Genomic DNA, 23,378 nt, shown 5'->3' on the forward strand with positions numbered 1-23,378 from the left:
AACACCCTCCCACAAACTTTTTATTGGGTAGGATACAGCAACATATTCAAGTTGGGGGAAGATACCTACGATTGGTCAGAAATTAATAACAGAAATTCGGGATTGGTTAAATGCAAAACAAGGGGAAAGAGAGGGGTATACAGCCAACTTAAACAATAACTGAAAAAAATTTAGCAAAGACAAACATTTGAAATAAAAATTTCTCCAACAAAATAGTTCTTTGACTTCGCACTAGGGTGCACTATTGTTGATCTTCAGTAGTGTCCTCTAGAAGAGAAAGTTCACACTTCTTACTTCAATCAAAACAAAAACACATCAAAAATGACACAGTTCAAAAACTCAAAATTCTCCACGTGGTGACATCTTTTGAGAAGGTAGCGAATTAATAGCGTATATAAAGTTCAGACTTCCTCCAGCAGAGGAGTTTCAACTGGCGCAAATTTTAAATTAGCGGCGTGGAGGTGTACCGCCCGGTACAGACCTCCCCCCCCCAAAAGTACCTCCAGGGGTGACACATGAAATCTGTTTGAAACAAGGTCCAAGTTATGCTGTGGATATGAAGATTGATTGCAGAAGCATTTATAAGATTTCTTAATTTGGTTTGATTCAGTTTCAAAATTTTGTTGTTGCAGGTGAAGTAAAGTCTTTATATTTGTAGAAGTTGAATTTCTGAAGATAAACTTTTAATACTTAGAGGTGAAGAAAAATTTTGCAATTGCCACCGAATATTGCTGTGGAATTCCCAAGTGTAGTCATTGCTTATCGTAACTGTCCATGTAGTTGATGTTGATTAAGTTGAATGGCCAGACCGGCCGTTGCAGCTTGCGTCCAAAGGGAGGCCGCTCGGACCCCTCAAGTACCCTGAGATACCGCTCGCCCGCACTATGAGGGGAGCAGAGGTGTTGAAACACGCCGCGCCCGCGGTGAACATATACAGGCTGCGGGCAAGTAGCAGGTCGTGCGCCGCGCATCAGCCTTGGCCGGGAGGAGAGCTCCGGCTCGCCGTGCACCTGACGTCCTCGCTGGAGAAGAGGGGGCCCGTCCTCTGCCCCAGTTGCTGCACGGCGCCGCGCGGCTGCGGGGGCACTGAAACATTAAAGCTAGGCGGCAGAATTGTGTTGGACCATCATCTTTTTGAGGGCACAGGCTTGGTGAAGAGGTTGAGGGGTCAGCGGCGTGCAGATGTCCATGGCATTTAATATAATTCAGCCACAGTGTGTATTGGAGCAGGAGACGGGAGCGTGGTAATGGCCGAGGCAAGGACAGGATGGCAGTTTAACAAATCGGGGGAGGTTTCACACAAATGCTTACATATAAAACAAAATATTATAGAAGGGGCAGAAAGCCTTAAAAGTGAAACTTAAAAAAAATATAACCTTCATATTCCTTTCAAAATAATATGAAGCAAGTTAACACGGAAATTACACCGGTTTCACCTGTGACAAGTGAACCCTAAATATCCTCTCGGTGGCTGGATTGCTTACTAACAACGTAACTGGCGTAAGAAAATCGAGAATGATACAAGGCCCATGAAATCTGGGGGCAAGCTTGCCCGCGGGAACAAAGTTCTTGACCATCACCTGGTCACCTACATTCAAAGTGGTGGGTCTCCGTCCACGATCATACCTTTCCCTAACCTTTTCATGAGATACCTTAAGATTGGCTTTAGCCTTCTTCCAAAGATCTTTAATATTATCCGGATTTATTGTCTCGGGTAGAATGTCACTCAGAGACCAGAGGTTAGAGAGCGGCGAGTTGGGAACAAACTTGAACATCAAAGAAGCTGGAGTAAATTTATGTGATTCATGAACCGCCGAATTCAAAGCAAAAGCTAACCAATGCAGGGACGTGTCCCACCTGGAATGATCATCATGATGATAGGCAATAAGTGCGGACCTGAGATTACGATTAACCCGTTCAGCCAGAGATGGTTGAGGGTAATAAGCAGAAGTAGTTACATGAGAGATGGATAAGTCAAAACAGAATTTACGAAATAAATTAGATGTAAAAGCCTTAGCATTATCAGATACAATATATTGGCACGGACCAAAAGAAGCAAAAATAGAATTTAGGCAAGTAATGGTGGACTGAGCGGTAGCCAGCTTAGTCGGAAATAACCAGGAAAATCTTGTAAAACCATCTACACATACAAAGATGAATTTGTTGGCATTTCCCTTCGACTGGGGGAAGGGTCCTACATAATCAATATACAGGCGTTCCATGGGGCGCGATGCTTGATGCGAAGACAAAAGGCCTACCTTGGTGGACATGGTGGGTTTACTGAGCAAACAAGATTTACAAGTTTTTACAAGTTCACGGATTTCACCGTCCATACCTTTCCAGATGAACATTTCACGAATCTTTTCACGAGTTTTAAATATTCCCAGATGCCCCCCCAATGGGGTCTCATGATAGTATTTGATGATCATAGGCACAAGGACAGCTGGAACGACAACCTTCATCATCTTGTCATGCCTCGAAGGGCAACATAAAACACCATTCCTCAGAACATAAGGGACGACATGTTCCCCAGAAGAAAGGGTTTCCATTATCGGAGCCAGCGTCGGATCTTCATGTTGGTATTTCTCGATATCCCTAAAGAGCATGGGGGCATCCGTTAAGATGGCATTAACATCAGATAGTATGGACTCGGGAGTTGATGAACTGTCGACCGTTTCTTGGGTCTCGACGTCGTTTGAAAACATACGGCTGAGTCCATCAGCGACAATATTTTCGGTACCTCTGATATGTCTAACATCAAACTGGAAGGCAGAAATACGGATGGCCCAACGGGCTATACGACCAGTACGACGCGGCCTACCTAAGACCCAGCTTAAGGCTTGATTATCTGTCTCCAGGTCGAATTTAACATGTTCCAGATAGAGACGGAACTTCTCTAAGGCGAATAAGACTGCCAAACCTTCGAGCTCATATATGGAATACTTGGCTTCTTGAGCCGACAAGGTCCTAGATGCATAGGCGATGGGTCGCCTCCCTAGTTCAGTCTCTTGAAGAAGGACTGCCGCTACTGCTGACGACGACGCGTCGGTTTGGACGAAGAATTTCTTCGAGAAATCAGGCATAGCAAGTACAGGGGCATTACAAAGGGCTAATTTAAGGTCTTCAAAAGCGGCTTGTTGAGAAGGTCCCCACTCGAATTTGATGCCTTTCCTACGAAGAAGGTTTAAGGGCGCCGCTCTATTAGCGAAGTTAGGAATAAACTTCCTGAAGAAATTCACCATACCAATAAACCTGGCGATGCCTTTGATGTCCTTGGGAGGTTTAAAATCACGGATGGCCTGTGTTCTAGAATGATCGACGGCTACACCATCAGGTGACACAATATGCCCTAGGAAAGACATAGAGGGCTTAGCAAAGGCAACCTTGGACAACTTAACAGTTAACCCAGCTTTACGAAGGCGATCGAGAACTTCTCGCAGATGATCTAGATGCTCTTCAAAAGTCTCTGAAAATACGACGACATCATCCAAGTAGTGATATAAGTACTCAAATTTGATGTCGGAGAAGACCCTATCTAGCAGCCTAGTGAGTACAGCTGCTCCCGTGGGGAGCCCGAAAGGCACGCGGTTGTATTCATATAAAATCCAGTCCGTGGCAAACGCTGTAAGGTGTTTAGACTCTTCGGCAAGGGGAATTTGATTATAGGCCTGATTCAAGTCCAAGATAGTAAAGAACTTGGCCTTACGAAACCATGAAAAACAAGAATGAAGGTCGGGAAGGGGCACAGATTGTAACACCACCTTCCGATTGAGAGCCCTGTAATCAATGACAGGCCTGAAGCCCCCTTGGGGTTTCGGGACTAGAAAAATAGGCGAGGAATACGCTGACTTAGAGGGCCTAATAATACCATCCTTCAACATCTGATCGAATATTTCTTTCAGAGCCTTCATTTTAGGTGGAGATAGCCTATACGGTGGAAAACGGACAGGAATCGAATCCGTGACCTCAATTTTGTATTCTATCAGGTCAGTAACACCAAGAGTATCAGAAAACACCTCTGGAAACGACTGACACAGCTTACGAATACTATCAGCCTGCTCCTCAGGTAGATGTCTAAGGTCTAACAACATCTCATCCTGGGTAGGCGAAATAGAAGAACATGATGCAGAATTACACTTTAATAAAGGGATGCTACAATTAGAGGCAAATTTGAAAGTGCAAGACCTACTCTGAAGATCGAGCACAAGACCAGTGTGAAAAATAAAGTCCGCTCCAATATAATGGGGCAAGACAAGAGCTTGGCCACAAACAATTTAACTTTCCAAGTGAATTTAAAAATACTAATTTTGACCAATAAGGAACCTAGAATTTCTAATGGGGATGAATTAGCCGAAACATACTGAACAGGAGATGAGACATAGTCAGGTAGTTTACAAACAGATTTCAATTTAGAATACCATTCAGCCGAAATAATCGAACAAACACTGCCTGAATCTAAGAGAGCTGTAATAGGCTCGTTATTTAACTCAATCTTAAGAAAAGGAACCGGTGCGGGGGTATCCGCCGCAATCCTAAGACACTCTTTGGGACCTTCAAAAGATAAATTTGAAAATTGCTCGTTCCCTGAATTTACAACCTGTTTACCAGGGGCTGAGTCTCGGGACGATGGCTTAGTCGACTCAGCCGAAGCCACTAGTCACTTTTTATTATTGGCATAGGTAGAATTTGCACCAGAAGTTGAGCAGGAGGGGGTGCTATTCGAGTTTGGGCAATTCTTGGCGATATGTGAGAAAGCCCCACATTTAAAACAGCCTTGTGCTGAACCAGCTCCATTATTTGCCCTACTAGTTTTGACCAATGGACATTTATTGCGAAGATGGTCAGGCGACCCGCAAGCATAACATTTACGGGGTGTGACTGGTCGGCGAGGTGGAGGCCGAGTATTACTAAACGAAGGAGGGGGTTCTTTTGCCACACGCAAAGAATCGGCGTACCTAACTCCTTCCGCTGAGACGGCCAACGCTTCAAGTTCAGAGAAAGTTTGCGGGCACGCCGCGAAACACAAGTATGACCTATAAGATGGTGAAATACCTTCCACAATAGCTTGTACAATTTGATCCTCAGGGAAGTGAAGAGCAAACACCCTAGTATAAAACTTAATGCCTTGTATGAAATCAGCCAAGTTCTCATCCAATCGCTGTACACGATAATAGTACTTCTGAATCAGAGAAGACCTCGCGCGGGCGGGAATAAAATTTGCAAGCAAGTGTGCATGAAAATCTTCAATAGATGACTGTTCGGCTATGGCTCTTACTAATTTGTCAGAAAGAATACCAATTGCATAAGGATAGATAATTTGCAAAATTTGACATGGAGAAAGAGAAAACACAAGGGCATGATTCTGAAATTCAACCAGAAATCTTAAAAATGAAATTACTTCACTGGTGGTATTAACCGAAAACTTAGAGATACCTCTGAGCAACATTGCCAATGGGTGAGGCAAGCTGCTAAACCCGGGTGACATAGTAGGTAAAGGTTTCAATGGCAAGGAAGTTAATTCAGAACGGATGTTACTCAACGATGCACGGCGTTCAGATTCGTTGTCCAATGGGGCAGAGATAGTTTGAGCGGCGATGGTTTTCCTATTAACTTCTCCCTTATGAGGCTCTTCCTCGCTACCTACATTCACTGTGGTGGGTAGATCGCTTTTGGGAGGAACCTCCCCTGTTAACAATTGAGTGACCTTGCTAGATAATTCAGACACATTTTCAAGCAGCGTACTAGCTTCCTTCTTCTGAACGTCATTCAACTTTAGAGACAACAGATCGTTAACTCTATTGGAAAAATGAAACAGCCTAGCTTGCACACGCTTAATTTGATTAGGAGAAGGATCATTTTCATCAAAAAAACTAACTACAGAAGCTAGCCCAGTAATATTCTCCGTGATCGTGGAAAGAGAGTCGTCAATTTCTTTCTCTCCCAAATTGGGGATGGAAATGGGCAAATCTAGGGACTCTCTAAGCTTGTTTGTGTCTACTGCAACCGTGCCTCCAGATTGTACATTTCTAATAGTCAATTCATAGATCAACTCCTCCTTGCGCAAATAGTTAAGATGGAGAACATCGCGAGGGCCGGGCATGGTGACAGAACAATTTTGAAAAACTCAAAAGATTCCAGCAACTGGGAAAATAGTTAGAGTTCGGAACAAAACAATGTTTAGTCGTCAAAAGGGGCTAAATTGAGACCCATTCAACCACGCTCTGCTACCACTTGTTACCGTGTTTTTGTGGTAGTTATGCGTGAAAGAAGGTGCGGGGTGGTGAACGGGTCTCAAGCTACTAAAGTAAAATTAATTTAAAATTTAACCAGGTTATATTTTCTTTTCAAAAACAAAGAAATAACAAGCATGGCAGGTACAAAGTAGCAAGTCAAAGGGTAGTTACAATATTTACAGGATTTGGGCTTCGAGCCCTGAAAACACAATGCCTGGGCAATCAGCTCAGTTTTACCTCCAAACACAAGTTTCAACAGAGGGGCAGAAAACCCCATTCATGCCTAGGAGCCCTAGCTCCAAATTACACTGAAAAGCCTCCACGAGGCATACAACACTCAATTTTCAAAAGAGCCACTCGCTCTCAAATTTAAGCCTCTCCCAGGCCACACCAAACTCCACCTTCAAGTTGTCCTCAACGGACATAAACACAGAGGTAAAATACCCAATCTACTGAGGTCTATAAAATGAAAAGAAGGTTAATTAAATGACCTCTAAGGTAACTTGCACTCCTAATACACTTTGATTAAGACCTACTTGGCACTAGGCCGATAATACCAGGGTTAATCCCATACTAAAGAGGTGAATTAAGAGGAGAACAATTTGTTTAACGTTAACGAGAATAGGTTGAGAAAAATAAGTTCACCTCAAAACAATATGAGTGGGAGCTCGAGAGGGTTAGCACTCTCTATCCCAGTATGTAGCTTTAAAAGAGAATATATGAAAAGCGTAGTTACATTTAGGAAAAGGTTACATGGTGGAACGCTTAGAACCCGCCCCGAGAGTTAAACTGCTGAGCAAGCAAAGAAAGAAGTTATTAATCGGCCATTACCTTGTTGTTGACCGCTGCCGAGGAAAGAGGCGCTTCCCGCCTCCTGCTATGTACTTAATACACTGAAAGATGGAACAGAAGTGGCCCGGAGACCCTAAAATCAGCAGTTTATATCCTCTCGCGGAAGGTTCTAGGTGTCAGGGGAATGAAAACACCCTCCCACAAACTTTTTATCACCGAGCTCGATAGCTGCAGTCGCTTAATTGCGGCCAGTATCCAGTATTCGGGAGATAGTAGGTTCGAACCCCACTATCGGCAGCCCTGAAAATGGTTTTCCGTGGTTTCCCATTTTCACACCAGGCAAATGCTGGGGCTGTACCTTAATTAAGGCCACGGCCGATTCCTTCCCACTCCTAGCCCTATCCTGTCCCATCGTCGCCATAAGACCTATCTGAGTCGGCGCGACGTAAAGCAACTAGCAAAAAAAAAAAACTTTTTATTGGGTAGGATACAGCAACATATTCAAGTTGGGGGAAGATACCTACGATTGGTCAGAAATTAATAACAGAAATTCTGGATTGGTTAAATGCAAAACAAGGGGAAAGAGAGGGGTATACAGCCAACTTAAACAATAACTGAAAAAAATTTAGCAAAGACAAACATTTGAAATAAAAATTTCTCCAACAAAATAGTTCTTTGACTTCGCACTAGGGTGCACTATTGTTGATCTTCAGTAGTGTCCTCTAGAAGAGAAAGTTCACACTTCTTACTTCAAGCAAAACAAAAACACATCAAAAATTACACAGTTCAAAAACTCAAAATTTTCCACGTGGTGACATCTTTTGAGAAGGTAGCGAATTAATAGCGTATATAAAGTTCAGACTTCCTCCAGCAGAGGAGTTTCAACTGGCGCAAATTTTAAATTAGCGGCGTGGAGGTGTACCGCCCGGTACAATTATTATTATTATTATTATTATTATTATTATTATTATTACAAGCGAATGGACCACTAAGGATCGCGATACAACTTCAAATCTTTCACTTCGTGCGGAGGTTTCTCTGAGTCCAATACTGTGTCATGTGTTCGCTGGCCTGCTTCCGTTGTTCATCTGTCCAGGCTCTTCAGGTCTTCCTAGTTCTTCCTTCGTCTTGAACCCCTTCCTAATTTTTCACTGTGTTCCTTATTCCCTTCTAACAGTTGGACTTCCGAGATGCTTAACGTTCCCATATCCTTCTTTGTTTCCTTAATCCATGCTGTAGTGGTCTTTTATCTCCAGAAGTATTCAAATACGTAGGTGGATCAAAAGGTTAGTTGCACAAACGCGCCGCAGCAGCGCGCTGTGTGTCGCAAACGTGAGCACAGTGGAGAAAGGGCCAGACACTGCCCACACGTCTGTTAGGCAGGTCGCCGTGGTATCTCGTCAAGTATTGTGTGAATAGCGGCCAAATGCAATGGCGCGTCAACTGGACGTTCACTCCAAATATGAGGTGCGTGCGACAATCCGACTCCTATGGGCCAAAAGGAAAAATTGCACGGACATTCATCGTAATATTAGTGCTGTGTATGGGGAGCGGGCCATTTCCCGGCAAGGTATCGTAAAATGGTGTCAGCAATTCGAATTATTATTATTATTATTATTATTATTATTATTATTATTATTATTATTATTATTATTATTATTATTATTATTATTATTATTATTATGATAATCTTGCGGGGCTAAGTGGCTCAAACTGTTGAGGTGCTGGCCTTCTGTACCAAATTGGTAGGTTCGATTAATTATTATTAATAAATCTTGAGCATTAATAATAAAAATCTCATTTGCATTACGTCCCACTAACTACTCTTTTACGGTTTTTGGAAACGCCGAGGGGCTGGAATTTTGCCATGCAGGAGTACCAGTAAGTCTACCGACACGAGGCTGACGTATTTGAGTACTTTCAAATACCACCGGACTGAGCCAGGATCGAAACTGCCAATTAGGGGTCAGAAGGCCAGCGCCTCAAGATCTGAACCACTAATCCCGGCACAGAAATAATAACTCGAGCTTAAAATTAAATTCTATTAAAAGTATCTCTCTCAGCTCGGAGGTGAAATTCTGAAATTTGTTCTTAAACATTCATTTCATGCCCTACCTTCTTAGCCCATCATGCGTGGTACAACACACCCGTCCATCACGACAGGCACAAATCGAGTCATCCACACCACACTACATGGGTAGCTGGGTTTTATGAATAGGTGCAGCAGGTGCCATTTTTTTTGGAGGGTTGCCAATCGGCGACATGTCCTTTCTGGTTCTGTCAAACTACACTAAGTTCAGGAGAGGTCAGTCTGGACGTCACAGTTTTCTAATAATAAAATTATTGAAGCCTGGTGCTTTAATAGCTTGTTTAATACTGACATACTAAAATCTGTTTTGACTTAGCCAGAGATAACGCAATTTACGTAATCACTCGCACACACAAAGCTATCGAAAAGTATTATATTATGAAAGCTGATGAACAGTTTTGTCTCCAAGCTAATTAATTTAACTGTTGAACGCAAAGTACGCTATTGTTATTGCGATCAACTCTGGAATGTCGGCGTATACCCCGCAGCCAGGAAAAGCCGATCAAAGGGCAACCTATTGGCTGCACAGCGTGTGGCATGTCCGCTGACGATATGGCTCTTTTTGTTTTAAGCTGCTCTTTCGAGTAACTTTTTTCCTCAGAAAGTTTTAATGCTTCCTATCAGTACTTTCTATACCTTAAATTAGAACACTTACAATATTCTACGCCGAGACAGATAAAAAGATAATTTTGCTCCTCAAATATTAGCATGCAAGAAAATTTGTGTTTATTGACACGGGAAAAATAAAATACGGTACACTTCCTGCCACAGAAGGTGATCGTGCGAAAATTTAAGACTACGAATAAAATCACGACTACCACAAAGCAGTAAATTATCAGACACATTTGTTGGATAATTAATATGCAGAGGTTTATCCACACTTACTCAATAAATGAGTGCATTTCTTTGCTTTTAGAACGATTTTAAATTAAAGTATTTGCTACAAATTGCCTTTAAATGCTTCTTGTCATGTACCTAGCAATAACATAATAGAACTGCGGAGTTTTATTGTCATAGAGTACCTAATTTCAAGAAAAAGTTCATAATTTTACTACGAAACACCACAGCATGCAGCGGAATATGGAAAGCTTGACGCTGATTCTTGTGTAAGAAATTCCATTCATTGTTTCTGTCAAGACGTATAACGTCGAAGACGTCTGATAAATTTTAACGTAATAATTCTGTACTCTTGTACCGTTCATTCAGGCAGTAGTTTTCTGAGTTGTTCCTGAAACTGGTCTATTATTATTTTCATAATTTTATGATCAAAGGAAACATCATAGTTAACCTATATATTTTTACGAAACAAACTCCTTATATATTTTTGAAGGAGACATTAAATATTAGGAAAAATTAGAATAAATATTTCTGGAACTTAATAGCAAGATAATTGATCATAAATTACATTTTAAACTAAATTCAATATACTGGAGGCATATAAAATTAAGAGTTTCTTTCATTGTAATTGTGAAAATACTCATTCCATTCGAACATACAGTATTTGAGTTACTAAGAAGTATATTGTCCTGAAATGTATTATCCAAAAAGCACATAATAGGAACAGAAACATCGATATAAGAAAGTTATTTTTTACAGTGACTGTTGTAGTAGAAAATCGTTCATTCGATTTTAAAAAGGAATTACACAAGAAAAGGATGATTTATGTGAGTGACATCGAGTGTAATGCATCAGTGTACTTCTCGAATCACTATGCTACATATCAGACTGGAAGTTCAAAGAGCAAAGCTACCAAACGTAAAAACAACAACGTCATGATGGACAACCAGAGCCACAATAGAGCTGCAACCAATGTCTTTTCTTCTATTAAGCATGCATAATAATTTCAACTTACGGAATTCTTCACTGTTTCTCAAATACCAATCACTGCACAATTAAAAGGCTGTTCACCGGAATAAGTTGTTCGAGATCTGGGTGCACTAAGATTCGTGACGTCTATCCTCGGATCACTCACATTGGGTTATACAGTACTGCGTAGGCTACTACCCTAATATTCAAGTTATAGGTAACTAATGCATTCTAGGTCTACTCCAACCTGTTTGTCATATTCACAAGAAGTCCTGGAAGTCTGAAACATTTCTCTAGCTCTTCCTAGTCAAATTTCGCCAAATTGTCCTCATCTCACTATCTCAATTCATTATCTTCTTTTCTGATGCAATTCAACCACCTCATCTGCAACAATTTCTGTAACACCACATTTCAAGAGCTTTTATTGTACCGGGAGGTACACCTCAACTCCGCTCATTTAAAATAAGCACATCTATAAACTTCTCTGTCGATCAAAAGGTGAAACTGATACTACATGAACTTAGAACTTTAATGAGAAGATGTCACCACTGAAATATTAAGTAATTTTGTTATGGTGAAGTTTCCTAAACTGATTTAATTTCTCCTTGTTTTGTTTTGCTATACATCAAGAAGTTTGGACATTTTTCCACAGATGACGCTACCAAAAAACTGATCATGCACTCTGGTGCAAGGTGAAAGAAATTACAACTTAAAGGTTTAGTATTTCTAGATTTTCATAACTGAATCTATGTTCATTTATGTTTGGGTTTGTAATACTTCTTTTTCTTCCCACCAGTTAAAAATCTAGCCAATCACGAATTTGTGTAATTAATTTTCAACCAATCACGCATTTCTTGTTCACTTTGAATTTGCCAATAAAAATTAAGGGAGTGTGTCCTGATTAGTCCTGAATTCTCTCGAAACTTCCCTGGGGGTATATAAACTGCGGCTTTTCACGTTTCCTTGTCGATTGATCGCCGTCTTTATAACTGTGGGTGTTAAGGCAGGAGGCGGGGCGCCTCTTTCTTCGGCCAGCAGAACATCTATAAGGTAATGGCCACATAAATTCTATCTTTCTTGCTGTATCCGTAAATTAATCCGAGGGGAAGGTCAGAATCTTTAACTATGTAATAAACTTTTCTAAAATGTAAATCTTCTTTTAGCTAATGTTAAATTTTCATAAAATCTTTAACTGTAAATCGGGGATAGGGAGTGAGTTACCCTCTCGAGCTCCCCTGCATCTTGGTTTGAGGTGGCTACGTTTTCGCAACGTTTCGTTTCTGTAATGTATTAAAGTTATTTCCATTCGAACCACCTGAGTAGTTTGGGAATAGCCCCAGCTTCATCGGCCAAGTGTCCTGTAGGATTTTATATTTCATTATCTGGAGTGCAGTGTTCCCCTCCATTCAGGTTGTGTTCGGGCCGTTTATTCGACCTGTTCTTTTTTCGCAAAGGCCCAGTAATTTGGGTAAGAGATACCCCTGTGTAAAAAAAAAACAATTTGTAAATAGTGCCGTGAGAGGCTAGAGTTTGTCAGATTTTCATGTAATGTTGCCTTGAGTAGGCTGGAAAAACTGAGAGCCTGTTAGCTCTTTTTCAAAGTTTGTAACAGTACTGAGTGCCTCTGGAAGGCTGGATATTGTAATTTAGGGAGCAAGTGCTCTTGAATTAGGGGATTCCTGCCCTTGACTAAATTAGTTACCATTTTGAATTGTAAATTTGAGCTGGGAGCTCAGGATTTGTAAAACTAGGGTCTTAAAGCCCAGAATTGTTAAAATTCTGAATCTTGAATTTTCCAATTTTTGAAATTGTCATTGTACCTGTCACCTCATGCTGTTCACTCAGTGAACATATTGTTAAGTTTGCTATTTAAAGAGAAATATAACTTTTGTTAAAGTTTTAAATTCAATTTTGATGTGGTAGTTAGATCCATTCAACACCCGCACCTTCTTTAACCTCCTTCTGCTCCATGGGCAACCCCGTAACACTACTTATTGGCCATAATTTACTTCTATACAGTGCCATACTCCGCACGAAGTCTTAAAAACTCCTTTCTTATATGCATATCTAAAATTTGTTCTAAATTACCAAATTTCTTATCTTTAGAAGGGACATCTTTGCTTTTAATAACATGTATTTTATGTCCTTCTATCAGCGTTATTCTACTACTCGAGCAACAATTATTCGTCTTGTTCCTTGAAGACTTGGTTTCTTAATCTAGTATTTCCTGTATCACCAGATTTTATTTTATTGCACTCCACTAAATTCCTTTGAATGCATACGGTTTTCTTATTTTACTCCTTCTCCAAGACTATGTTCATACCATTCGCCAATATTTTTCTATATCTTCTATGGACTCGTATACAATTACCATCAACAAATTTCAGAGATTTCCTCACCTTGAACTGCGATTCTTTTTCGAAATTATCGTTTATTTTCTTGACTATCGCCTGTACAGAATGTACGGTTAAGGGGAGTCGTAACGCTGTATCTCGTCAATGTTAAAATAGCTGAATAAGTGAAACTTTTTCTCAGTAGCCATTGAATGTAGAAAGATGATTTTTATAATATGATGTTAAATCATGTTTTTGCATACACTGATCAATAATAGCTTAAAAATATGTGCCAACGAAACAAGTTATGACTTGTTAAAAAAATTCCCCTATTTTAATTTTGCTTTAGATATTTTATTATAAAATATAAACTATTCCAGAAATGTCAACCAAAGTAGGTCGATACTACCACAACAGTATTACAAACATTTCCTGGAAATGCACCCGGTAGTTTCTGAGGAAAGGGATCGTTTGTTTTGGTGATTTTGAGTAAATTACTTAAAAGTAAATGTTTCGGTAAAGCTCAAATACTGTAGAATAGAAGCTTTAAACTCCTCCCCAAAACAACATTGCATATTGCGATTGCAGCTCAAACAAGGTAACCAACTAATAAAACATAAAATATTTCTCTTTAAAACACACCAAACCACAGCCTTCTAGAATGAATAGTCCCTGAGGTACGTGTAAATCACTGATACATTGCACAAAACGTGTCTTAAAATATAAGTGCACCAATATATGAAGTAAATTATTTAATATAGTAAAGATTAGTGAAACAAACGCCACATTAAAAACGATTCACACGTTAATAAAATATAAAAAAGTAAATATATCAAAATTTCCCGATTTGGACCTTTACGACTTCCCTTAATGCTTAATGGCTGGTTGGTTCCCGCTCATAACACTCGATCTGCATTATTGAAGCTAGACTTTTGTAGGGATTGTAGATAATCCTCCTTTCTTGAATACCGAGCTCGATAGCTGCAGTCGCTTAAGTGCGGCCAGTATCCAGTAATCGGGAGATAGTGGGTTCGAGCCTCACTGTCGGCAGCCCTGAAGATGGTTTTCCGCGGTTTCCCATTTTCACACCAGGCAAATGCCGGGGCTGTACCTTAATTAAGGCCACGGCCGCTTCCTTCCAATTCCTAGGCCATTCCTATCCTATCGTCGCCATAAGACCTATCTGTGTCGGTGCGACTTAAAGCAAATAGCAAAAAAAAAACCTTTCTTGTATTTGATCCAGATCATTTTAATAATCACACATTGTGTAGGCATCAAGATTTTCGTATGCGTGAATATTCGTATAATATTTTCACAACTGGGGGATGAACGTTGCTCACGTCCGCAGGATTTACCTCCTCATTGCCCTGCACGTGTCCCCTGGGTGGTGCTAAACGAGCAACAGCAATAGGCAGCCAGTCTATCCTAGGATCTCCTGGCTATCAAATTATGTCAAAGACACCATGTGGAAACAGCTCTTCTCAGAGCTCTTTAACAAGAAACATTGGTCCCACTATTCGTATTTTCCAACTCAATATAGAAAGTATCAGCAGAGCAAAGTGTGATTACCTGTCAAAATTACTCAGAGAGAACAACATAGATGTTGTTGTCCATGTTGCTAATGAAGAACAACTCCGTACTAGAGGTCGTATTGCTGGGTACAAGGCACTAGGTGCAACCTACCATGAAGCATATGGAGTGGCCACATATGTCCGTAATGACATCAAAGAAGCTGAGCTACTATCTCAAAGCACAGAATAAAATGTCCATCAAGTTGTCTTCCGACTGAATAATGTCTCGATCATCAACATCTACAAACCACCATGCATTTTACTGTTCCATAATACCTACATAGACGTCAGAAACCTGTACTAACTCATCTCGCAAATGCCTACATTTCTTTTAAGGAGCGTGCTTGGATACTGAAATAGATGACCGGTTTGAAAGTCTCCACATTCAAGGGGTGCAAAATCAAATTCTTGGTGTTCTGTGACAAGTTCAACTAAACTTCACTCGAATGTGACTATTAAAAGTCACAGTGGATGTAGGTACTTCAAGCACAGTTATATGTATGGCATCGTCGATTTGCCGCTTTCAACCACTCACTTGGGAACTCTAAATTCCTTTGCTCCAACTTGGCAACTCCCTTTCCTCATGTTGTATGACCGAGTAAATTGCCACCTCTCTACTGGTATCAAGGGACTTATTCAGAAGATAAACGAGCGTCAATGGAGACTTCGACGTGTGAACTCCTTACTGCTGATAATAGGAATGGGAACGATTTTTCTTTCAAAACATGCGATAGACCGTACTCTAGTAAGCTAAGGTATACAGATATTTTACAGATCCTGTGAGAAAAATGTTTCGATGAGTATGTTTTCTAAAAACTCCCTTTCATTTCGGTTATTGCTAATCACGTAGCGTCAGCATGTCTATGAAATTATTTTATTATATTTTAGTATTTTTAATGTGCTTCACATTCTATAATGATATGATTGCCCTGTCATTTTCTGAGCTCTTCCAAGTATCTTAATTATTTCCAGGAATCCATGTTCTCAGCAACGAATCACCCCAGTGATAAAATCACTGCTTTCTTTTACATTGTTAATCACAGTGGAGCAGTCGATTAATATTTGTCCTACTGCTTACAAGTCAGTGGGTTCAAACCCGGCGCTGACATCAGTGACATTGGAAGGTGTTTGGATGCGGTAATGATTTCTTAAGTTCAGGTTAGTTAATTACCTGAGGGAGAAAATTAAAGAACCTGTTGCCTCTTAAAAATGTACAATTGTAGGGGTTATAATACAAATAACATTATTATCCCGTCTATACTATAAATGAAGTACTTCGTAGGTCATTTACTATGAGATCATCAAATCAAGGAGACAGATTACGCTCAGGGAGTTATAATATTTGCCACTGTCAATTGATGAAATCATCTCGCAGTGTGTCAATAGAAATACGTGTCTCACAAATTATCATAGTGCAGAATTAAGTCGATGACGGAAAATTTCATATGGTATCTACTCGTATATGGATGCAATTATGATACTGCAGAACTGTTCAATTTTGGCCCAAGAGCAGTCATGAGTAAAATATTTCGAAAAAAGGCAAACTTACCTCTAGTTTTGTTATAACATGAACTGGATATGAATACTCAACACATAAATAATTGACAGATTTGCTACTTTTGTTTTCTGCCATGTGAAAGAGGAAACCGACAAGAAATCCTCAGGTTTCACGAAAACATTTTATTCTGCCTCTTCTGACGAGCTAACATGACCTTCAGCATGATGTCAATATCCCGCTATCTGAAAAGGACACAGACTTGTTTCTTCGTAACATACTGAGTTAAGAATCCTTTAAATGTACCTTCCTTTAATGGTATTTAACCACGCAAAATAACTTCACGGATGTCCGAGGTGGCAATTGAACACCCCTCTATTCAGTTGACCTCACTGGGTTGATTGGACCCGTTCCAGCCATCGTACCACTTTTCGAATATCGTGCCAACCGGGACCTTCTGGGGGGTGGCAGCTAATCACACTAACCACTATACCACAGAGGCTGCAAAATGGCATTATATGAGAGAAATAAAATTCAAGCACTATTGGTCGTATATGACTCTTTGGCCTAAAATGGGATTTAACATATTACATCTCCTCCCCTTCTGTGGTTGATGAAGACCACTGGAGAGTTTTAATATGACTCAGATGTAATATTCTTTTATGGGATACTTCTGTTTCTGTACTGGTTGTAGTTCATTTCGTAGTAGTTTTAATATTGACATATAAGCTTTGTACCTACTTCAATTGAAGTTAAACTCTGATTGAGAGTTCAATAAATGAATCTCAGGAGGTTGGGCAAGGAATTTCATGCCGGGACCTCACAATTGGTAAAGCGCGACACTTCTTTATTGGAAGTATACTGTATACATACTGCTTTCAAGGGTTCAGTGGATACAGTAAGTTGCTATTTAGATCTCAGCAATTTTCTTGTTTTTAGTATCGTAGCAGTTGAGCTCGTAGAGTAATCTTAGCTTAAAAGGAGGTATTTAGCTGGATGATCTGATAAGATCTTTACCGCTATATTTAGATATCATCGAACGGTTTAGTACTCTCTATTAACCAGGGCTATGAACACATCACTCTGATTTTTTTAAATATGTGAATCTCGATATAAAAGAAACAAGAGATCTGAGTCCTGAATATCCCCTTCGTGTTTATAAATTGGGATATTGATACTTTTCCAACAGTCTTTAGGAATCTTACCATTTTTCATAATATTATTGAAGAGAATAGTCATGCACAGGAATCCCTCCTCCCTAAGAAAATCCTCTGTGGTTGGGGGAGGTAAAACACATCTACAGCATCTCCTACGTGGTGTACTAGCCGACTAAAATGAGACCTGGTACTCGTAACTTTGGAGCATGGGTTGGCAACCACGGTTAGCCTAGCTGAGTATGGTATTGCCTGTGCCAGGCTGTTTACTTTCATCTGTTATATATGACCTCCCTTGGTCAAGTTTTGTTCTTTTTCACACCAACGGTATTCGGCTTGCGACACCTGGGGAGACTTTACATTTTCACGACTTGCGTGGCCCTTATCTTCCTTCACCGACACCATTCTTCAACGTGTCTGAGATAGTCTATTTTCTCTCTGATTATTGTTAATAGAAAAGTCTCCGTAACTCACGCGGCAGCGAACCATGTTCTCACCGCTGGGTTCCGTGGTTCAAATACCGGTCACTCCATGTAAAATTTGTGCTGGACAAAGCGGAGGCGGGACAGACTTTTTCCGGGTACTCTGGTTTCCTCTGTCATCTTTCATTCCAGAAACACTCACAAATATTTTTTCATTTCATCCGTCAGTCATTAATCATTTCCTCAGAGGAGTGCGAGAGGATTCGTCAGCCGGTACGATTCCAATCCTCCCCGCTAGATGAAGGCTTCATTCATTCCATTTCTGACCCGGTCCAATTACTGGAAAGAGGCTGTGGATTTCCATTTTCATTTTCGTTGCTGTTAATAGAGGATGGTTTTCGAGTTGTACCACCACCCCCTAAGATTCTTCTACGCCTCGATGGAGATGACATCAGGTCCTGGAGTTGTACTGGTTTCTATTCCTTTCATGGCTCTCTCTACTTCTTCATAAGTCACAGGACGATCTAGGCCTTGATTTTCTGGAAGATTTTCACAGTGTTCTTTAGGTTTCTTCTCATTCAGTAGTTCATAAGAATGCAGTATCCAGCGTCTTTTTATTTCATATTCCTTGGCACAGTAAAGGGAACTTTCTTTCCATCTTTAACACACCTAATCTGCATGATATCAATGGTTGCTCTCTCTCGTTCCGTAGCAACTCTAAAGAGCTCCTTTCTCCACCGTTTTGTTTATAGTTGTTCATATAGCATATTCTCTTCAGATAAATTCAGGAACCATTGTTGCATTACAACAGATAAAACTTGTGTGTTATTTAGAATCAAACCTTGTGTGTGCCTAACAATGGTCTGCTTAATTGTGGGATACATGAACAATGAGGGCTTAGTTTATGAATACTGAATTTTCACGACCGCATTGTAATCGAAACCGACTTTCAACCTATTAGGTCGTGTTACATACATTCAGTACGTGTTGAAGAGATGATAAATACAGAATACAAATGGCCAACCAGACACCAGACACCAGTGAGATCCGAACCCACAACCTCCCGATCTTCAACGCGTACTAAATGTACGTAACACGACCTAATAGGTTGAAAGTCGGTTTCGAGGGCTTAGTTTGTTAAAAACATGTCTTGCAATGAGACATTGAAGCAGAGTGTAACAGATTAGGTACAGAACTTTTGAACCCGTATTAAAATATTATTTTGTAGAGCCAGAGAATAGCAAGATTTGAAAGCAGCTTAAATAAAAATTGAAATACTATTTTAGGTAATGGAGTGTTATAAAGCCGTACTATATCTGTGATTCTCAGTTGCAACTATAATATTGTCAGTAAACTTTTCATACAGTAAGCACGATACATCATAAATTCCTATTGATTTTAGAATGCAACAATTACAAAATACACCGGTATTCAATTTTAGATTTTTCGCTTATTTATCAAGTGCAGATACAACTAGATAAAAACTCCGCAATTCAGAGCTATTTAGAGTTGTGATCTGTTTACATTAGTAAATATTTGGATTATCCAAAAAGCACGTATATACAGCGCAGTAGTCAGTTACAGCCACATTATTAGCAGCTACAAGGCAACGTAGTGTAGTAATGAGACAGAGGTTTGAGGGTAATGTTACTTTCGGTAGAATTTCCACCATTCCTAATGAGATGAACGCTAAACTTGTTGATGCTTCCTAAATGATGAACAAAATGAGGTATTTTTAAACAGAGCATTAAAGAATATAATAAATGAATGATTATTTTATGCAATAAACATATTTTGCATCTACAGTACAGATTATAATATGAAACTGCTCACAGAAACTGTCATTTCTGTTTTAAATTTCAAATTATATTAGAATTACAGAATACTCAAATTTAATTGACAATGTACTCTACTTTATTTTTATTTTATTCATCTAACTTTATATTAAATGATTTTTAAGAACAGTACTATGATCGAACCATTTCTTTACGTTCCAAGTGGGAATGGAGGATTCTCTAAGGATTATCAAAAATGTAGGATTTGAGAGATGTGTGTAATCGACATTCTGCTTCACATTTAATCGCTCTTGCTAGTATTGCCAATAAATGAAGCAATGTCAATTAAGTTTGGACAGAAACTCAGTTAAAATGTCAGTTTTTTTAAACTAGAGGGCCAAGGTTTGTTCCCCGGCTCGTTCAAATGTTTAAATACTTAACTGAGACCTCATACAACCTAATAAGATCAACTGAGAACTGTTGATACGAGAAGCAGAGGATAGCAAGGGTATCCAACAGCCTCGGCTGGAGACCACGGGGACAGTAGTTTTTTCTGTTATAGCTTCCATTTACTTGCGTCACGTTCCTCAAATTCTATTTTTATGTCTGAACTTCCTTGGTAAACTATGGTCCTCTTCTTACCTCAGAAATATTAGATTTTCACGGGCCTTTTGCTTCCTTCAACGACACCCTCACTCTTCCATTTCTTCCTCTGACTGGTGTCAAGGCGCGATGGGTATCTAGTTGTATTTCGCCCTAAAACAACGATCACTTCCACCACCACCAGTCAATGCGACTGTTGAAGATGTCATGCTGAAATATAGTTTCATTTACCTTTCTGCCATTGCAGATTGCCGCAAAACAAAGAATACTAGAGACAGAAAGGTATTAACTGTAAGAAAGATACCTTAATGAGCATTAATAATGGTGAGCGTAAAAAGGAAAACCATAAATATTCGACTATAATTATCTCTCCAAATGCACAATTATCCGGATTACGTCTGTATTTCCTTTGCTCATAGACCATACAGATGTCTTGTTTACAGTCGCCTTTATATAAGGCCGACACAGATAAGTCTTATGGCGACGATGGGTGCCTGGTGTGAAAATGAGAAACCTTAATCTTCAGAGTTGCCGACAGTGGTGTTCGAACCCACTATCTCCCAAATGCTGCGCACCCCTATCCACATGGCCAACTCGCTCGGTACAGATGTTTATGCTAGCGTTTTATGGGTCCCCTCAAAGCAATTGCCTAGCTGCTTGCAGATGAAAAATGCCTGCAAAAGTTAAGAAAGGATTTTGGGGTTTCTCCACGCCTGCCAACCGTAACTTTCTGCAAGATGTACTTCCTCTTAAAGTATTCCACTATAGGTTCGTAGATATTTCTCTCTCCTAGATCAACAAAAACTAAAACTTGCAGATCATGTCAAAGCACTTTCGCCATCTTCCCTGAAAGCAGAAAACATGGCGATCTCTTATTCCAACCATCGGGGAGTTACAAATATATCACGTCACAATATCTCGGACAAACAGTCCTGAGTTTGTAAATGTTAAGTTTAAAACGGGGTAAACGTGGCCTCAAACCACTACATGTCGTTAATTACATTTAAACCGGTCCCTGCAAACTCCAACAAGACCCCGAAAAATATAATTCGCTTCGACAATGATATACTCCGACAAAAAGGCACGGAGTTCCAAGAAAAGGCTCGACCGATCGACTGTGACAAAAACAACACCAAAAACCGTCTGATTGAGGCTGCAAAAGAAGTTGCTGAGAAAAAAAAATCAAGAAAACTGCCTGGTGGAATGATGCCTATGTTTCAGTTCTCAAGTAAAGGCTCGACCCATGGAAACAATACTATTCAACAAAATCGCAAACTGACTGGGAAACCTACAAAGCCCAACGACCAAGACAGCTAAAGTGATCCGAGCTGAGAAACGTAAATATGGAAAGTAACATATTGAGAAGGTCCACCAAGACTTTAAGAGAAATGAGACCAGAGAATACTATAGTACGTTCAAAAGGAACGGGTTATAAACCTCCGTCGGAATGCTTTCAGCGAAAGGACGGTACGTTGGTGACCTCAAACGAAGGAAACCCTACCATACTCGCCGACTACTCTAAGATCGTACTAAATTGCGATCAATCCAAAAATCCCACCAAGACCGAATAACCAATACTCAGATGCCCAAAATCGAGACCACCCGACAAGGAAGAAATCAAGCGTCACATTGCCCTACTCAGAACAACAAAGCGCCTGGAGAAGACTCCGTCGTTGCAGAACTTTGGAAATATGCCCCTGAAGAAGCAGTTGAAATCTTGCAGAAACAAATACGGTAAGAAGAAATCCTACCCGACGACTGGAAAACGGCGTTGATCCATCCGTTACGCAATAAAGGCAGCATGAAAAACACAACAACTGTAGAGGAATATCCCTGCTATCGATAACGTACAAAATTCTCTCACTTGCTATCCTGGAGCGTTTAGAAGCCCAAGTCGAGCATCAAGCAGATGAATACCGAGAGGGATTCATGAAGGGTCGCTCAACTGCTGAAGATATCCACAACCTCAAAACGATCATCAGTACGTGTTAGTCTTTGTGGACTTTAAGAAGGCCTAAAATTCGATAGACCGCGAGGTTCTCCTAAACATCATCAACGAATTCGGGGTTGACCTGAAACTGCTGCCATTAATTAGAGCCATCCAGACTGACACAAAATCCAAAGTAAAGTTCCCAGGATGCCTATCATATTCCTTCGAGGTCAAAACAGGAGTCAGACAAGGTGATGGGCTCCCTCCGATGCTTTTCAACTGCGTGCTCGAAAATATCATTAGGACCTGACGAACAAACTTATTAGAAGCTGATTACAGTCCTCTGAGAATGTGAACAAAATATAAGGGGGTCATGGTCGACTCTCTAGCGTTTGCTGATGACATCGTCATTCTGTCAAAGGATGTAGAAACTGCTAAGATGCAAATCGACCTTCTAAAAGAAATCACTGAACAAACTGGTCTACAGATATCTCTTGAAAAACCGAAGTAATGACTGACATCAATGATGCCCCAGCAAACCTCCAGACAAAATACGGGAAGCTCAACCGAGTAGAAATGTTTAAGTATCTGGGCGAGATCATAATGAAAAATGGACTGGACAAAGAAGCACGACTACACAAACTTGAAATAGCCTATCAAACGTCGTGCTCAGTCTACAACAAAAAATGCTTGTCCCAAAATACTAAACTACATCATTATTAAATTGTTCTGAAGCCAGTATTTATGTATGCAGCAGAAACTCTTTCCCTAAATGCTAATAAAGGACTCCTCGAAGAACTGGAGAAAAAAGAGCGCAATAACATCAGAAGTATCATGGGATCCAATTACAAGAATGGCACCCAATGTAAAAAATCTAACAAAGAAGTGTAGAGTGAAATAGAGAAAATTACAGAAATCAGTAAGAGAAGGCCACGATATTACTGTCACCTCAAACGAATGGACGGAATAAGGATGACTAAACAGACCTTTCACTATTTTGACTCCAAACCCGAAACCACAATGCCCTGGTTTATGAACACCAAAGAAGACGCCTTCGAAAGAGATCTATTCCGCAAAAAGGTACTGACGAATGGGCTAAACCGAGAGAAGCAACCGAAAAGAAGACAAGGTACTACCTGTACAGAGGAACGCAAGCTGACCCACTCACAGAGAAT

Source organism: Anabrus simplex, chromosome 5, assembly GCF_040414725.1.
Source record: "Anabrus simplex isolate iqAnaSimp1 chromosome 5, ASM4041472v1, whole genome shotgun sequence".
NCBI classification, from domain to species: domain Eukaryota; kingdom Metazoa; phylum Arthropoda; class Insecta; order Orthoptera; family Tettigoniidae; genus Anabrus; species Anabrus simplex.